The following is a 15,624-nucleotide window of genomic DNA, read 5'->3' as shown; positions in this document are numbered from 1 at the left end:
CGGCCCAGCCTTCGCCCGGGCTCAGGGGCGGGAGAGGACCGCCGCCGCCGCCGCCTCCTCCTGCCCGAGGCGGCCGGAACCCAGGTAACAGCAGCGCCATGTCCTCACCCTACCCCCTCCCGGCTGAGCTCACCCCTCCCCGGGGATCCCATCCTAGCACACGTGGGCCTCCTCCTCCCCAGGCCACAGGTGGAGCCGGCTCGGCCTCTGCGAGCGTTCCCCCTCCCGTCCGCCGGGGCTACACCCAGCGGTGTCCCGGACATCCCGGACTGCCCTGGGCAGGGCCGGCCACTTGCCGCCGCTGCTCTGCCGGAGTCGCTCGGTTGTAGCTAACAGATGGCCGCCCCATCCCTTTCCCCCCGACCCCTCTGGGCACTTTTCGCCTTGGGCTACTTCCTATCCTTTCCCTTCGGAGCTTAGTGCCTAAAAGCTGGGCGACGAAGCGCCCCCTCCAACATCTTCCTCCCTCTGGCTCCTACAACTCTTTGTTGTTCGGTAGTTGTACTATTTGGCCGTGCAAAGCATGTTGGGTTGGAAAACGAGAAACCTAATTTCCCACTGGAAGTTGCGGCAGAGTTTTAAGTTTGTTTCACGTCCTGGTTTTTTCCTCCCTTAACTTTCCTCTGCCGCTTTGCAGTTGTCCTTTTCTAGTTTTTGGACTTTTACTTTTTATTCATTTATCTTTCGAGTACTGTGTTGGCGATGCTTTGGGGAAACAACCTTTATTTATCTCTCGCAGCTGTAAAGAAAAATCTGAAACGGACAACTAACTCTTGATAGTTTTTATTTGTAGACATCCATGGTTCATTATAATCGAAGGCTATAAGTTTAGTAGAGAGTCTAGTGTGGGGTGGTGGCTTCCTGTACTGTGTACGATTTGATTAAAAGTTCAATCAGGAAATTTAGGTTATTTTTTTGGATGGGGAGGAGGTGGATGGATCTTAATCTTTAACAATGAACAAATTTATTGCTTCAACATTTGAACAACAAATTGCAGGTGATTTCTGTCTTTAGTTTTTGCAGCAAAGCTTAAACAAAAATACCTATTTGGGAAAAAGTGAGTAATTTTAAGTAGATAATTTCGAAAGACTTGTGAGTGAACTTAAGGCTAATTTAGTTAACGCGTTTTGACTTGTGCCGGTTAGCACCTTTGAGCCTTAGCATGATGATTGCTTTTTTTTTAAGTTATGTATTTTTATGAGCCAGAAGTCATTTTAGGATTTTAGATAATGCCTAGGCTTTTTAAAAATAGGAAACATAAAGGAATCTACATTATGGAGAGATCGGCCTTGCATTATTTAATTTATATATCAAAGTATAATGCAAAATTTCTTAGCATATTTGTTCAATCCTGGTCTAAAATTATTTTAACAGATAGTATTTTAGTTGTCTACAAGAAATGTTGATGTTATATATTTGTTTTTTTTTTTTTACTTGATTGAAATACTAAAATTTAAATTTAGCATGAACTTTTTTTCATTTATTCCACTTGAAGTGGAAAGACCGAATATGGATTAGTAAATCATTACATGTTGTCTACATTTGTCAATTTAAATATCATCCATCCCTAACATTTCTTTGTGAAATAGTAAAAAACAGGTTTCTTACATCACATATAGAAAATTAGAAATATTATAAATTTCCCAGTATATTAGATTTTTAGTTTAATAAAAGAACTAGCCATTCCTGTGCCTTTAGGATATAGATTTTTGCCCTCAAAATATATCTTTCTAGATAAAATAGGAAGTCACTAAGCTCTCCTGCCCCAGTCTCATTCCAGCTTTCCCGCTAGGAAACTGCCCTTTCTGATTGAACCAATGTTACAGTGATGTCATTAAACACTATTCTAATTGGACACCTAGTTGCTGGGGCAGTCAACTACATCTCATACCTAATTGTTTTACAATTTGAAAATGAATAATATTTATGTATTGGCTAAATTTTTGCTTCTTTTTGAGTAAACACATAGCATATCTCTTCATTTTAGATGCTACTTCTCAGTTTTTCTATTTAATGAATTGTTGGCTGGGCTCAGAGACTAGTCAGCAGAATACTTTTATTGGCCTTTTATGGTTTTTTTTTTTTTTTTTTAATTTGGAGGGGGAAAAATAGGAAATGTAGTAAAAGGAGGAAAAAAACCCAATATTTTGGTAGTGGTTTAAAGCAATTTAAAATTTAACCTGTCTGTTTAATGAACTTTTTAATTTTAAATTTAAAAAATAATTGTCTATGTCCAATGTGTTCTGCATGTAGCAAACAATACTTTTAGAATGATTAAATAACATACCAAGAGAAATGGTAAAATCTAAACCTATTTTGACAAAGTATTTTCTTCACAACTACCTTGTGAGATAGGAAGTAAAAATAGTATTTGACAAAGACGAGTAACACTTTTTTCAAGTTACTTTAAGTGACCACTTTTATCCTTAAAGCATTCAAATGAATACTATCTTTTTTTTTTTAATCAAAAAAAGAAGCAGCTTACAAACATGCCTTGTGGAGTTCTTTATCAGTTAAAAGTAGTATTAAACAATAATTTGGTAAGTGTGAAACTTATATACTCCTTTTATCATTTCTGAAGGAAGTCTGCAGTTTTGATTATAGGAAATTTATAAAGTAGAACTCGAGGTTCTTTCAAATTGATTGTCATGAGATATGATATCATACCTAAAATGAGTTTATTTCCAGTATTAGTATGGTGTAGAAATTTGTAAAACCATGGTAAAGTAGATTCTTATAGCTAAGAAACTTTAAGTCTTGAATCCCTGGTATTGCACTGTTTGATTAAATGAATAAATGTTTATGTATTTCATAAGCACTTGTAGCTATCTTTAGCATAATTGTCCAAAGACCTTCATATCTGTTTTAAGAATTCTATCAATATTATAGCTTCAAAATGCCTAAAGAAAATTTCCCATTATTTAAATTTTAAATGCATTTCTGCAGAGCAGAAAACTTAAGGTCTAATTATGTAGTTTTGTGGTTGTTAGCCTGTACTGTGTTATAAAGTCTTCTAATTGATTTTAGTTTTCTGTGTTACAACTCAGCATAGTGTTGCAACACAAATATTCAACAAATGTTATCATTATTCCTTTTAATTCCATTTCTGGTTTAAAAAAATTGCAACTTTTGTGTGATTTGTGCTACAACTGTTTCTTTCTTGTAAAACATATTCAATCAATAAGCATTTATTAAGGTACAGACATCATACTAGGTGTTAAGGATAAAAATAAAATGAAACAATCCCAGTCTGAATATTGAGTTTAAGGACATTGAGAATCAGAATGGGAAATTTGATGTTCTTACAATTAACTATGATTTTTAAAAAGGTACCTAAGCAATACAGTGCTTAAAATTATATGTGGGTCATAAATTTTAGAGATTAATAACTATGTGTAAAAGATAGCATTTAGGTGTCTAGCGCAAATTGTAGATCCTCTCTAGGTGTGAGATGTGTTTGAGAACCATGTTAAGTTTCTCAAGTAACTGTGATATCATTCAGTAAGAATCTTTAATGGTACCTGACTTTGTATGTGTGTATACAAATGTTTTTTTTTGTGTGTGTGTCTTATATGTCTCCATCTAGATCCCTTTGAAATGTGCCTCAGTTATTATCAAAGGAGTATAACAGACTTTCAGGCTTCTTTTGTAATCTACTACAGAAAATTAAAGCCAGTTATCATTCACTGATTTTCTAGATGTGATCTAAGGGCACATTGAATTTTCTTTAAAATCATCTTTCTCCTTCTTTTCTCCTCCTCTTTTGGGTTTTGATTATTAATTGTTAATATTTAGGATGCCTAAATATTATATTTTTCATTGCTTTGGTGAGGTGAGAGAATAACTCCTTTTTACTATTATGTCATGACTTTAAAGCCTTTATTTACTAAAGTTGTATTGAGAGTTGCTAACTCTAAGTGTGTTTTGTTATGATACTTCTTCCAACCCCATACACAATTGTTTTGAAACTGTATCTGACTTTTTAATAGGGTTTTCTTTTTGTTAGTTTGTTATAATAAAAAGATTGCTTTTTCTGTAGAGTTCTGTAGGATAATTTGTTACAGCCTTAATAAAAAAAAAATTTAAACATCCAAATAATTTTTGGATTGAGTTATGAAATAAAATTTTAATACTGACATATTTTACCTCTTTTGTGAGTTGCTGTGACTATGGTACTAATATGATTCTAGAACCTAGCTGGCATATACTGAAAAAATTTAGTAGCTACTGATGCTTATCCAACACATTATGTTGAGTCATCTGGTTGGAGGATGTAAGAAATTGTAGTTAACAGTGTAAAATCTGCAGGGAATCAGAACAAATATTCTACAGGTGCATTCATATCATATTTAATCAGAGCAGTTTTATAGGACTAAGATTTATTATAGTTCTTCCTCATAAAAGAATTTAATGACATAATGCATTGAAATGATGTAGCTAGTTATTTAAACCGAATAGAAAAAGTGATAAGTAAGCTATCCAGTGAAATCAGATGTGTTTAGCTATGTAACATGTAATATTTTCTGCCCAACGTGTATTATATACTAATATATGTAGAGCACTACTTGTTAGGTACTAAAGATACAAAGTGTTAACTATGATATTATTTTCCATGCTCACGAGAAACTATTTTCAATTTAATATAGAATTCCAAAAAGAGAAACACTCTTCATGTTAGCTTCATTTCAAATTATATTTGAAGTTTAGATTTTAAAATTTTGTTTTCAATCTCATAACAACTAATTCTCTGAATTTTTAGTTATTACTTTTTGGAGGGGGAGTGGGGAAAGGGGGAGGTGCAGCAGCAAGGAGGCAGCTACACCTAGCAGTGGATAAGAGTACTAAATTTGGAGTGAGGAAGACTTATCTTCCTGAGTTCAAATCTGGCATCAGACACATACTAGCTGTGTGACTCTGGATAAGTCATCTAACGATGTTTGCCCCAATTTCTCATCTGTAAAATGAACTGGAGAAGGAGATGACAAACCACTCTAGTATCTTTGGCAGGAAAACCTCAAATTGGGTCATAAAGAGTTGGACAGGACTAAAAACTACTGAACAATAAATTTCCTCCAGTTAAATTGTCAGATGCACTTCCATCTCTTCTCACTATCTGTCTGATTATCATTGGGAAAGTCACCTAACCTCTCTGGACCCAGTTTCTTCATCTATAATATAATGATTTTTGATTAGCTGGAGCTCCTTTTCTGCTCTAAATCTATGATCTTATTATGTCTGTCAAAACATGAAACTTTTTTTTTTTAATACATGAACCTTTGCTTTAACACTGTGGTGCTTTTCCCCCTTAAATCTCAGCTCTCTTTTGAAACATAAACTGAATTATTTATGAAATGAAATGTTTCATTACATAATGTTTAATATTAGAAATCTAGCAATTTTCTGAAGTTTTGCGATATATTTTCATTTCAGTCACAGTTTTAATACTGTAGAAGTGGTAGATTATTAAAGGCAAAGGAATGACAGTAAGAAGTGTAGTTTCTGCTACAAGGGAAGAGAAAAATCTATATAAACTAGGCACAGGAACTAAAACAGCATTTATACCTTCAAGGTCTATTTATACCTTCAAGATCTGTTATAGTACAGTAGTTCATACTATTGACCCCAAGTACTTAAGAAAAGGGAGAAATATATAATGCATTTCAATGACTTCCATAAAAATGTTTAAAGTTGTATATTTAAAGTGATATATATTTGGGTATAAATGACAAATATCTATTTCATGTAATCACTAAGAATACAAAAATGGATATTAGACAGGTCTCTAAAACTTAAAGGATTTCTAATTAGTTGGGGAAATAGAACTTATCCAAAAAAAGTAAAAATCAATCAATGGCACATAATAAGTGTTTAATAAATGTTTGTTGTTTGATGTTTTTAAATGATAATGTTTAAATTCCATGTAGCTAATGTCCACACAGGACAGACCATAAATTTTGCTCCTGATTACAGTTCTTTTCCTAAGCAAATTCTCCTCGACAGTTGGAGCTGTGATATCCTAGGAGGCTTCTTAAAATCAAAATGTTGGAAACAGAACTCATCTATTCCTTCAAAGTTACTGTTGAGAGCACCACCTCGCCCAGTCTTCAATTATCTAATCTATTTCTAGAACTTGTTGTTTCTTCTACCTTCACAACATCTTTCAAAAATGTACCTTCTGTCACAGTGCCACTACTTTGGTTGAGATCATTATCACCTTCAGTCTGGATATTGCAAATCTTTCTAATTGGATTCTCTGCCTCATGTTTCTCCCAACTCCTATCTACCCTCCATACATTTGCCAAAAGTGATTTTTACTAAATTGTAGGTTTGACCATATATTCCTGTCCTTACTTCCCCTTAATAAATTTCAATAATTCCTCCTTCTGATCTCTAGTATTAAAATCTTTCATTTGGCATTTACAGCTCTTCACAACCATAGCTCCTTCTTAACTTTCCAACATTTTACTTTTCTACAATCTACATTTCTGACCTACTTGTTGATAACTCATTCATGACACACCATATCCTGTCTCTGCCTTTATACTGCTTATACCCCTTGTCTAAAATATTCTCTTTCCTTATCTTCATCTCTTAGAATCTTTGGCTTCCTTCATGACTTAGCTTAAATGCCATCTTCTGCAGGAGTCCTTTCTTGGTCCCTTCAGTTAGTAGAATCTTCCCCTCTTAAGTTATTTTTCATTTATTCTCTGTGTATCTTGAAGGTGCCTGTTTATTTTCATATTGTTTCTCCCATTTTCTACTTATAAGCTCTTTGAGGATAGAGACTATTTTTGCATTCTTTGAATATATGGAGTTTAGCAACTTGCCCGACACGTAAGTGTGTAATAAATAATCATACACTTTACTTTTTTTTTTTTTTTAATAAAAAAGATGTACTTTGATTTGGCACATCCCATTATAAAGAACGCTCTTTCTCCCCACTGTGGACTAGTAGAGTGCTAGACTTGGATTCAGTCCTATTTCTGACAACATATTAGGCAAGTAAGTCACTTAAGTGTTCAAGCCTCTGTTTTCTCATCCATAAAATGGGGACTAATACTAGCATCTTTCTCTCAGGGTTGTTGTAGGTGAATTAACATATATATAAAGCACTTTGCAAATTTTAAAGTGATACAGAAATACTGTTGTTATTATCTGCTCTGAGGATTGTGAAAAGCAAATGATATATTTTCTGTAAATTGCTTTGCAAATTAAAAAAAACTACATAAATATCAGTTACAATATATAATTATATACCACATATAATAATATAATAATTTTAAAAGTCAGTTAATAATACCATTCCCTAAAATATTTAATCAAAAACATTATCAAAAAAAGTCATTTGTACTTTTACCCCTTCTTAATAGAAAGAAAAATTTACGTTTTAACCTGGGGCATATGGAACCAACACTGTCATTTTTGTGTTTGACTTGAATTCTGTCGTGTTTTAATATTTGGCATTTCTGTCAGTATTTGTTAAGCACCTGCTATGTGCCAAAAACTATTCTAAACTTAGGGAATACAAGATGAAAATGAAACATTTTCTGCCCTCTAGGAATTTATTTTCTATTAAGAGAACCAAAATATATCCTTGGAAATAAGGTAATTCTTCAACTGCTTAGCACAGTGTATGGCACATAGTCGGTTCTTAATGTTTTTTGATTGAGGGAGTGATAGAGACATTAGTCCCCTTGGAGTGACTTAATATAAGAGATAGCTCTTGAGCTGAGCTTTGCAGAAAACTAGCATTCCAGGGATGGGGGGGATAGCCTGTGTAAAGGTATAGAAATGGAAGAAAAATATGACCTGGAAAGAACAAAGAAGTCAATTTATGTAGGCCATAGAATTCTTTTTTAAAATTTTCTTTTGGTGAGCCAATTGGGGTTAAGTGACTTGCCTAGGGTCACACAGCTAATATATATTACATGCTTGAGTTCAGGTCCTCCTGACTCCAGGGCCAATGCTCTATCCTTTGCACCGTCTAGCTGCCCCTGGACCATAAGGTTCTTGAAGGGGAAGAAGATAATAATATAGAATAAGATAGGTTGTAACTAAATTATGAAGGGCTGTAAAAGCAGAACAAGAGTTTGTAGTTCATATTAGAGGTAATAGGGGGCTATTGGGAAATTTTTCAGCAGATCACACTTGCTTTTTAGGAAAATTATTTTTGTTAGTTTTGTAAAGGATGTATGGGAGAGGGGGAAGATGAGGGGAAACCAATTAGTCACCTTTTGGAATAGTAGTCCAAAAAAAAAAAAAAAAAAAGCGACTGTGGGACTGAAAAGACAAGTGAACAATGTGGGAGCTGTTCACATAGTGGTACCTACAACAGTGCTTTGGGTTTTGAAGGTAAAGATAATTTTGTTTTGGACATAAGAGACCTGTCAAACATCTAGTTCCTAAATGTTCATTCAATAGGCAGTTAATGCTTGAACTAAGGTTGATAAATAATTGTGGGAAGTAGTCAGCATTGGTAATTGAATCCATTGAAATAATTGAATCCTTAAGAAAAGTATAGAAAGGGAAGAGAAAGGCAATAAAGAATATGTAGAAATATATTCACAATTAGGGGCACACTGTTTGACAGTCTAGCAAAGGAGAGTAACAGCAAGCATTCAGATAGGAGAATCAAGCAAGAGCAGTCACATAAATCTAGATAGAATATAACTATGAGAGAAAAGAATAATGACCCTTAAAGTCAAGTGTGATGAGAATTTGGAAAAGGCCATTGTGTTGGGCAACTAAAACATTATAGACAATTTGGAATTCATTCTTTTCATTTCAGTATTGAGTTTGGAAGCCAGATTACAATGGTTTTAAGAGAAGAATGTCTGAGAAAAAGTGGGTGCCACTTGTAAAGATGACTTTTTCTAGGCGTTTGACTGTAAAAAGGAAGGAACACTATTAGTGATGTGAAGCACTTTTACATTTGTTGGTTGTAATTCTTCATTTGAAAACTTCATATAATTTACCACAATTACCACAATATTACCACAATTTTTAGACTTCTCAGATTTTGTCAGTGATTTTAAAATATGTGACTGATTAGAGATTTATTTTTGCAAACATTTTTCCCAAATTTTAATTGCATACTATATTAAAATTCTGTTTTGTCTTTTGTAATTTTTCTCTATTCTTTGGTTATGAATTTTTCTCCCACCTGTGATTATAAAAGATGAAATTAAGCATTCTACCCCTTATTCATCAATGCCTTTAAAATGTATGACATATAAAACTCAGACCTAAAGTATAGGTATGTTCTCAGGGATATTTAAGACTAAAAGCTCTTGGACATTTCATAGCGGGATAAACAGAAATAATTCATAAGTTAGTTAATAATTCTTCCTTATTATTGACATTGTTTTTCAGTGAAGAAAGAATCATATAAAGTTAAAATTGGAAAACTTAAAAGCCATAAAATTGGAATCTTAGAAGTCATTAATCCAAACCTTTTATTTTGCAGGTGAGGAAATTAAGTGATATGTTGGTCTTGTTTTCTCCTAGAAATGTTAGGCCTTTAAGAGCAAGGATTGTCTTAGGTCTGAATAAAATCCAGAGTAGTGCCAAAGATATGGTAGCTAGTTCTTAAAATATTAGTTGATATTGTATATTTTGTGCCATCATCAAGAGAGAGAAATATGGGAGACAGAATGTGGATTGAAGCATACTATTTTCACATTTTTTTTTTTGTTCCTTTTTCTTTCTCTTTTTTTGCCTTTTGTTCTGATTTTTCTTTTATAACATAACTAATATAGAAGTATGGCTAGAATGATTATAAAAGTATAGCCTTTATCAGATACTTTACTGTCTTGAAGAGGGGAGACATAAGGGACAAATGGAGAAAAAAAATTTGGAACGCAAAATCTTACAAAAATGAATGTTGAAAATAATCTTTACTTGTAATTGGAAAAATAAGATACTATTGGAATTTTAAAAAAAATACAGGAAAAATGGAAACTTATCTGCAATTTTTTTTTGCATATTTGTATCTTAACAATTTTTTTACAAAATTTTTAAAAATTTTAACAAATTGTTTTCATAGTCAAGGAATTATGAGAATAATAAAGACAAATCAAGGATATTACTTTGTACCTCGGGTAAGGATTTCTCTGTTTACATACCTGTAAAAAAAAAAATCATATATTTTGTTTAAAAAATAATAATGTGGAGACTTCTGGCCAAGATGGCAGAAAGGACTTACTTAAGCTCTGTGTTTTCTCTCAGAATAATTTATTTCATGACAAACCTTGGAATTAGTGCTTGACTGAAAAAAAAAGAAACCCACAAATAATTACCAAGAGAAGATATCCTCGAAATTCACCAGAAAAGGTCTGTTTTTGCTCAAGGGTGGAGACAGTTAGATCGGATACAAACTGAAGGCAGGCAGCAGCAGCACAGCAGAGTAAGGCAGGGAGCTCACAGCTGAGCAGACTGGAGGGGTGGTGGGGTGTGATCTCAGCCATTTCTGTGGAGAGAGCTTTAACACAGTGTTAGCTACTTTGCCCTGGCAGCAAGCCAGTAGACAAGCAGAGAAGCTAAAAACACAGGGGGTGAAGACTATAACACCAAAAAGCTAGGGTCTCTCGGGACCTGGCCACACCTACCCACAGTGTCTCAGCACTTGCTTAGAATCTCAGAGCACAGACGCAGCGCAGCCATTGCTGTCCTGCTAGTGCCTCACTGCTGCCTCCTGCAGTATGTAGAGGAAGCTTGGTAATACCATCCAGCCCCCTTACCCTCAAAAGTAGACCATTTGTTTTTCTTTGTTAGTTTGTTTTCTTTGACTCTTCTTTGACAAAATGAGCAAAAAATTAAAGTGCAGTCTATCGATAGCTTCTATATGGATAGGGAGCAGACTTTAAACCCTGAGGAGACTAAAAACAGACTGTCTCCAGATGAATCCCAAAGTGGGATATGATCTGGTCCTCAACACATAAGACTCTCATAGAAGAAATTAAAAAGGCTCTCACAAGAGAGCTAGAAGAAAAATGGGAAAAGGAAAGGGAAGCTTGATAAGAGAGTCTGGATAAGTCATCCCATTCATTTTAAAGATAAGAGTGGATAAAGAAATCAAATCCTTGAAAAACAGAATTAGTGAGTTGGAAAAAGAAAATAGTTCCCTAAAAACTAAAATTGGCGAAATGGAAAAAAAATCCATAGAACAAAACAACATACTTAAAAACTCAATTGGACAATTAGAAAAAGATATTAAAAAAGTGAGTGAAGAAAATACTTCACTGAAAATCAGAATCGAACAAATGGAATTGAATGACTCGAGGAGACAACAAGAATCAGTCAAGTACAACCAAAAAAAAAAAAAAAAAAAAAAAAGAAACAATGGAAAAAAATGTCAAATACCTTCTTGGGAAAACAACAGACCTGGAAAATAGATCTAGGAGAGACAATCTGAGAATTATTGGACTCCTGGAAAAATATGATGAAAAAAAGAATCTGGACACTATTTTCCAGGAAATTATCAGAGAACTGCCCAGAAATTATAGAAACAGAGGGTAAAATAGAAATTGAAAAAATTCATCGATTACTTACAGAAAGGGATCCTAAAATCAAAACACCAATAACTATAGTGGCCCAATTCCAGAACTATCAGACAAAGGAAAAAATACTGCAAGCTGCTAGAAAAAATCATTTCAAATATAGAAGAACCACAATAAGGATTATCCAGGATCTAGCTGCATTCCTAAAGGATCGAAGGGCCTGGAATCTGATTTTCTGAAAGGCTAAGGAACTTGGTATGCAGCCAAAAATAACTTACCCAGCCAAAATGAGCATCTTTTTCCAGGGAAGAAGATGGACATTCAATGAAATAAGTGAATTTCATCTATTTTTGATGAAAAAACCTGGAACTAAACAAAAAGTTTGATCTACAAATATAGAACTCAAGATAAAACCAAAAAGGTAAAAAGAAATCTTGGGGACTATATTTCTGCTTATAAAGATATATAAAGAACACATGTATACTTTGTTTTAGAAACTAGAGATGGAAAGGAAATTGTACCCAGAAAAGGGTAAAGTCGGGGGGTACTACATTTCACGAAGAGGCAAAGGAAACCTATTATATCTGAGAGAAAGAATGGAGGGGGATGAACATAGTGTATATGTTACTGCCATCAGAATTGGCTTAAAGAGAAAAATATTAGACATATTCGAGTTATGGTGAAACTTCTCCCACCTCATTGAAAAGTGGGAGGGGAAAAGTGAAAAGGGAAGGAGTAAGCTAAGCAGAAGGAAATAGATAAATTATGAGGAAAAGGAGTAAGATAGGGGGAGGGATACTAAAAAGGGAGGGCTGTGAGAAGCAAGTGGTGCTCACAAGTTTAATACTGGGGAGGGAGATAAGGGGGAAGGAAAGGAGAAAAACGTAAGTAGGGGTTAACAAGATGGCAAGTAATACAGAATTGGTAATTTTAACCATAAATGTGAATGGGATAAACTCCCCCAGAAAGAGGAAGCAGTTAGCAGACTTCATTAAAAGCCAGAATGCTACAATATGTTGTTTACAGGAAACACACCTAAAGCAAGGCTATACATACAGAGTAAAGGTAAAAGGCTGGAGCAGAATCTACTATGCTTCAGGTGAAGTAAAAAAAAGGTAGCCATCCTCATCTCAGATCAAGCAAAAGCAAAAATTGATCTAATTAAAAGAGATAAGGAAGGGCACTACATCTTGCTAAAGGGTAGCATAGATAATGAAGCAATATCATTATTAACACATATGCACCAAGTGGTGTAACATTTAAATTCTTAAAAGAGAAATTAAGAGAGCTGCAAGAAGAAATAGACAGCAAAACTATAATAGTGGGAGATCTCAACCTTGTACTCTCAGAATTAGATAAATCAAACCACAAAATAAATAAGAAAGAAGTCAAAGAGGTAAATAGAATACTAGAAAAGTTAGATATGATAGATCTCTGGAGAAAACTAAATGGAGACAGAAAGGAGTTCATTTTTTTCTCAGCAGTTCATGGAACCTATACAGAAATAGACCATATATTAGGACATAAAAACCTCAAATTCAAATGCAGTAAGGCAGAAATAGTAAATGCATCCTTTTCAGACCACGATGCGATAAAAATTACACTCAACAAAAAGCCAGGGGAAAGTAGACCAAAAAATAATTGGAAACTAAATAACCTCATACTAAAGAATGATTGGGTGAAACAGCAAATCATAGACATAATAACTTCACCCAAGAAAATGACAATAATGAAACGTCATACCAAAATGTGTTGGGATGCATTCAAAGCGGTAATAAGGGGAAATTTCATAACTCTAGAAGCCTGCTTGCATAAAATAGAGAAAGAGAAGGTTTATGAATTGGGCTTGCAATTAAAAATGTTGGAAAAGGAACAAATTAAAGCCCCCCAGTCAAACACTAAACTTGAAATTCTAAAAATAAAAGGAGAAATCAATAAAATTCAAAGTAAAACAACTATTGAATTAATTAATAAAACTAAGAGTTAGTTTTATGAAAAAACTAACATAATAGACAAACCCTTAGTAAATCTGATTAAAAAAAGGAAAAGAAAATCAAATTGTTAGTCTTAAAAATGGAAAGGGAGAACTTGCCACTAGTGAAGAGGAAATTAGAGCAATAATTAGGATTTATTTGCCCAACTTTATGCCAACAAATTTTATAACTTAAATGGAAGAATACCTTCAAAAATATAGTTTGCCCAGATTAACAGAGGAAGAAGTAAATAGTCTAAACAGTCCCATTTTAGAAAAAGAAATAGAACAAGCTATTAACCAACTCCCTAAGAAAAAATCCCCAGGACCAGATGGATTTACATGTGAATTCTACCAGACATTTAAAGAACAATTAACTCCAATGCTATATAAACTATTTGAAAAAAATAGGGATTGAAGGAGTCCTGTGAAATTCCTTTTATGACACAGACATGGTAATGATACTTAAACCAGGCAGATTGAAAACAGAGAAAGAAAATTATAGACCAATGTCCCTAATGAATATTAATACTAAAATCTTAAATAAAATATAATAAAAAGATTACAGAAAATCATGCCCAGGATAATACATTATGACCAAGTAGGATTTATACCAGGAATGCAGGGCTGGTTCAATATTAGGAAAACTATTAGCATAATTGACTATATCAATAACCAAATTAAGAAAAACCATATGATCATCTCAATAGAAATAGATGCAGAAGAAGCATTTGATAAAATCCAACATCCATTCCTAATAACAACACTTGAGAGTATAGGAATAAATGGAGTTTTCCTTAAAATAGTCAGGAGCATATATTTAAAACGGTCAGTAAGCATTATATGTAATGGGGGAAAACTGGAACCTTTCCCAGTAAGATCAGGAGTGAAACAAGGTTGCCCACTATCACCATTATTATTCAATATTGTATTAGAAACACTAGCCTTGGCAATAAGAGCTGAGAAAGAGATTAAAGGAATAAGAATAGGCAATGAGGAAACCAAACTATCACTCTTTGCAGATGATATGATGGTATACTTAGAACCCCAGAGCTTCTACTAAACAGCTATTAGAAATCATTCATAACTTTAGCAAAGTTGCAAGAAAAAAATAAATCCCCATAAATCCTCTGCATTTTTATACGTCACCAACAAAATCCAACAGCAAGAGATACAAGGAGAAATTCCATTCAAAATAACTGTTGATAGCATAAGATTTTTGGAAATCTATCTACCAAAGGAAAGGAATTATATGAGCAAAATTACAAAACACTTTCCACACAAAGTCAGATTTAAGTAATTGGAAAAATATTAAGTGCTCTTGGATAGGCCGAGCAAATATAATAAAGATGACAGTACTCCCTAAACTAATCTATTTTTTTAGTGCCACAACAATTAGACTCCCAAGAAACTATTTTAATGACCTAGAAAAAATAACAACAAAATTCATAAGGAAGAACAAAAGTTCGAGAATTTCAAGGGAATTAATGGAAAAAAAAATCAAATAAAGGTGACCTAGCTGTACCTGATCTAAAACTATATTATAAAGCAGCAGTCACCAAAACCATTTGGTATTGGCTAAGAAATAGATTAGTTGATCAGTGGAATAGGTTAGTTAGGTTCACAAGACAAAATAGTCAATAACTATAGCAATCTAGTGTTTGACAAACCCAAAGATCTCAACTTTATAATGAATAAATAATGAATAAGAATTTATTATTTGACAAAAACTGCTGGGAAAACTGGAAATTAGTATGGCATAAATTAGGCATGGACCCACACTTAACGCCATATACCAAGATAAGATCAAAATGGGTCCATGATTTAGGCATAAAGAACAAGATCATAAATAAATTAGAGGAACATAAGATAGTTTACCTCTCAGACTTGTGGAGGAGGAAGAAATTTATGACCAAAGAAGAACTAGAGATCATTATTGATCATAAAATAGAAAATTTTGATTACATCAAATTAAAAAGCCTTTGTACAAACAAAACTAATGCAAACAAAATTAGAAGGGAAGCAACAAACTGGGAAAACATTTTTACAGTTAAAGGTTCTGATAAAGGCCTCATTTCCAAAATATATAGAGAATTGACTCTAATTTATAAGAGATCAAGCCATTCTCCAATTGATAAATGGTCAAAGGATATG

The 15,624-nt window shown here is 33.6% G+C and overlaps 1 protein-coding gene across 2 annotated transcripts in view; it reads left to right on the top strand.

The window, feature by feature from the left end:
- Positions 1–15,624, top strand: part of SMAD4 (SMAD family member 4) — a 65,609-nt gene continuing 49,985 nt past the window's right edge. For both annotated transcript variants that reach the window (XR_004230854.1, XM_031945949.1), the window contains exon 1: positions 1–84. The gene's annotated coding sequence lies outside the window, so the exon portion shown is untranslated. The remainder of the gene's footprint in view (positions 85–15,624) is intronic.

The sequence above is a fragment of the Sarcophilus harrisii genome, chromosome 1 (assembly GCF_902635505.1).
Source record: "Sarcophilus harrisii chromosome 1, mSarHar1.11, whole genome shotgun sequence".
Lineage (NCBI taxonomy): Eukaryota > Metazoa > Chordata > Mammalia > Dasyuromorphia > Dasyuridae > Sarcophilus > Sarcophilus harrisii.
The sequence above is the reverse complement of the archived record's forward strand: the minus strand, read 5'-3'. Positions and strand labels throughout refer to the sequence as shown.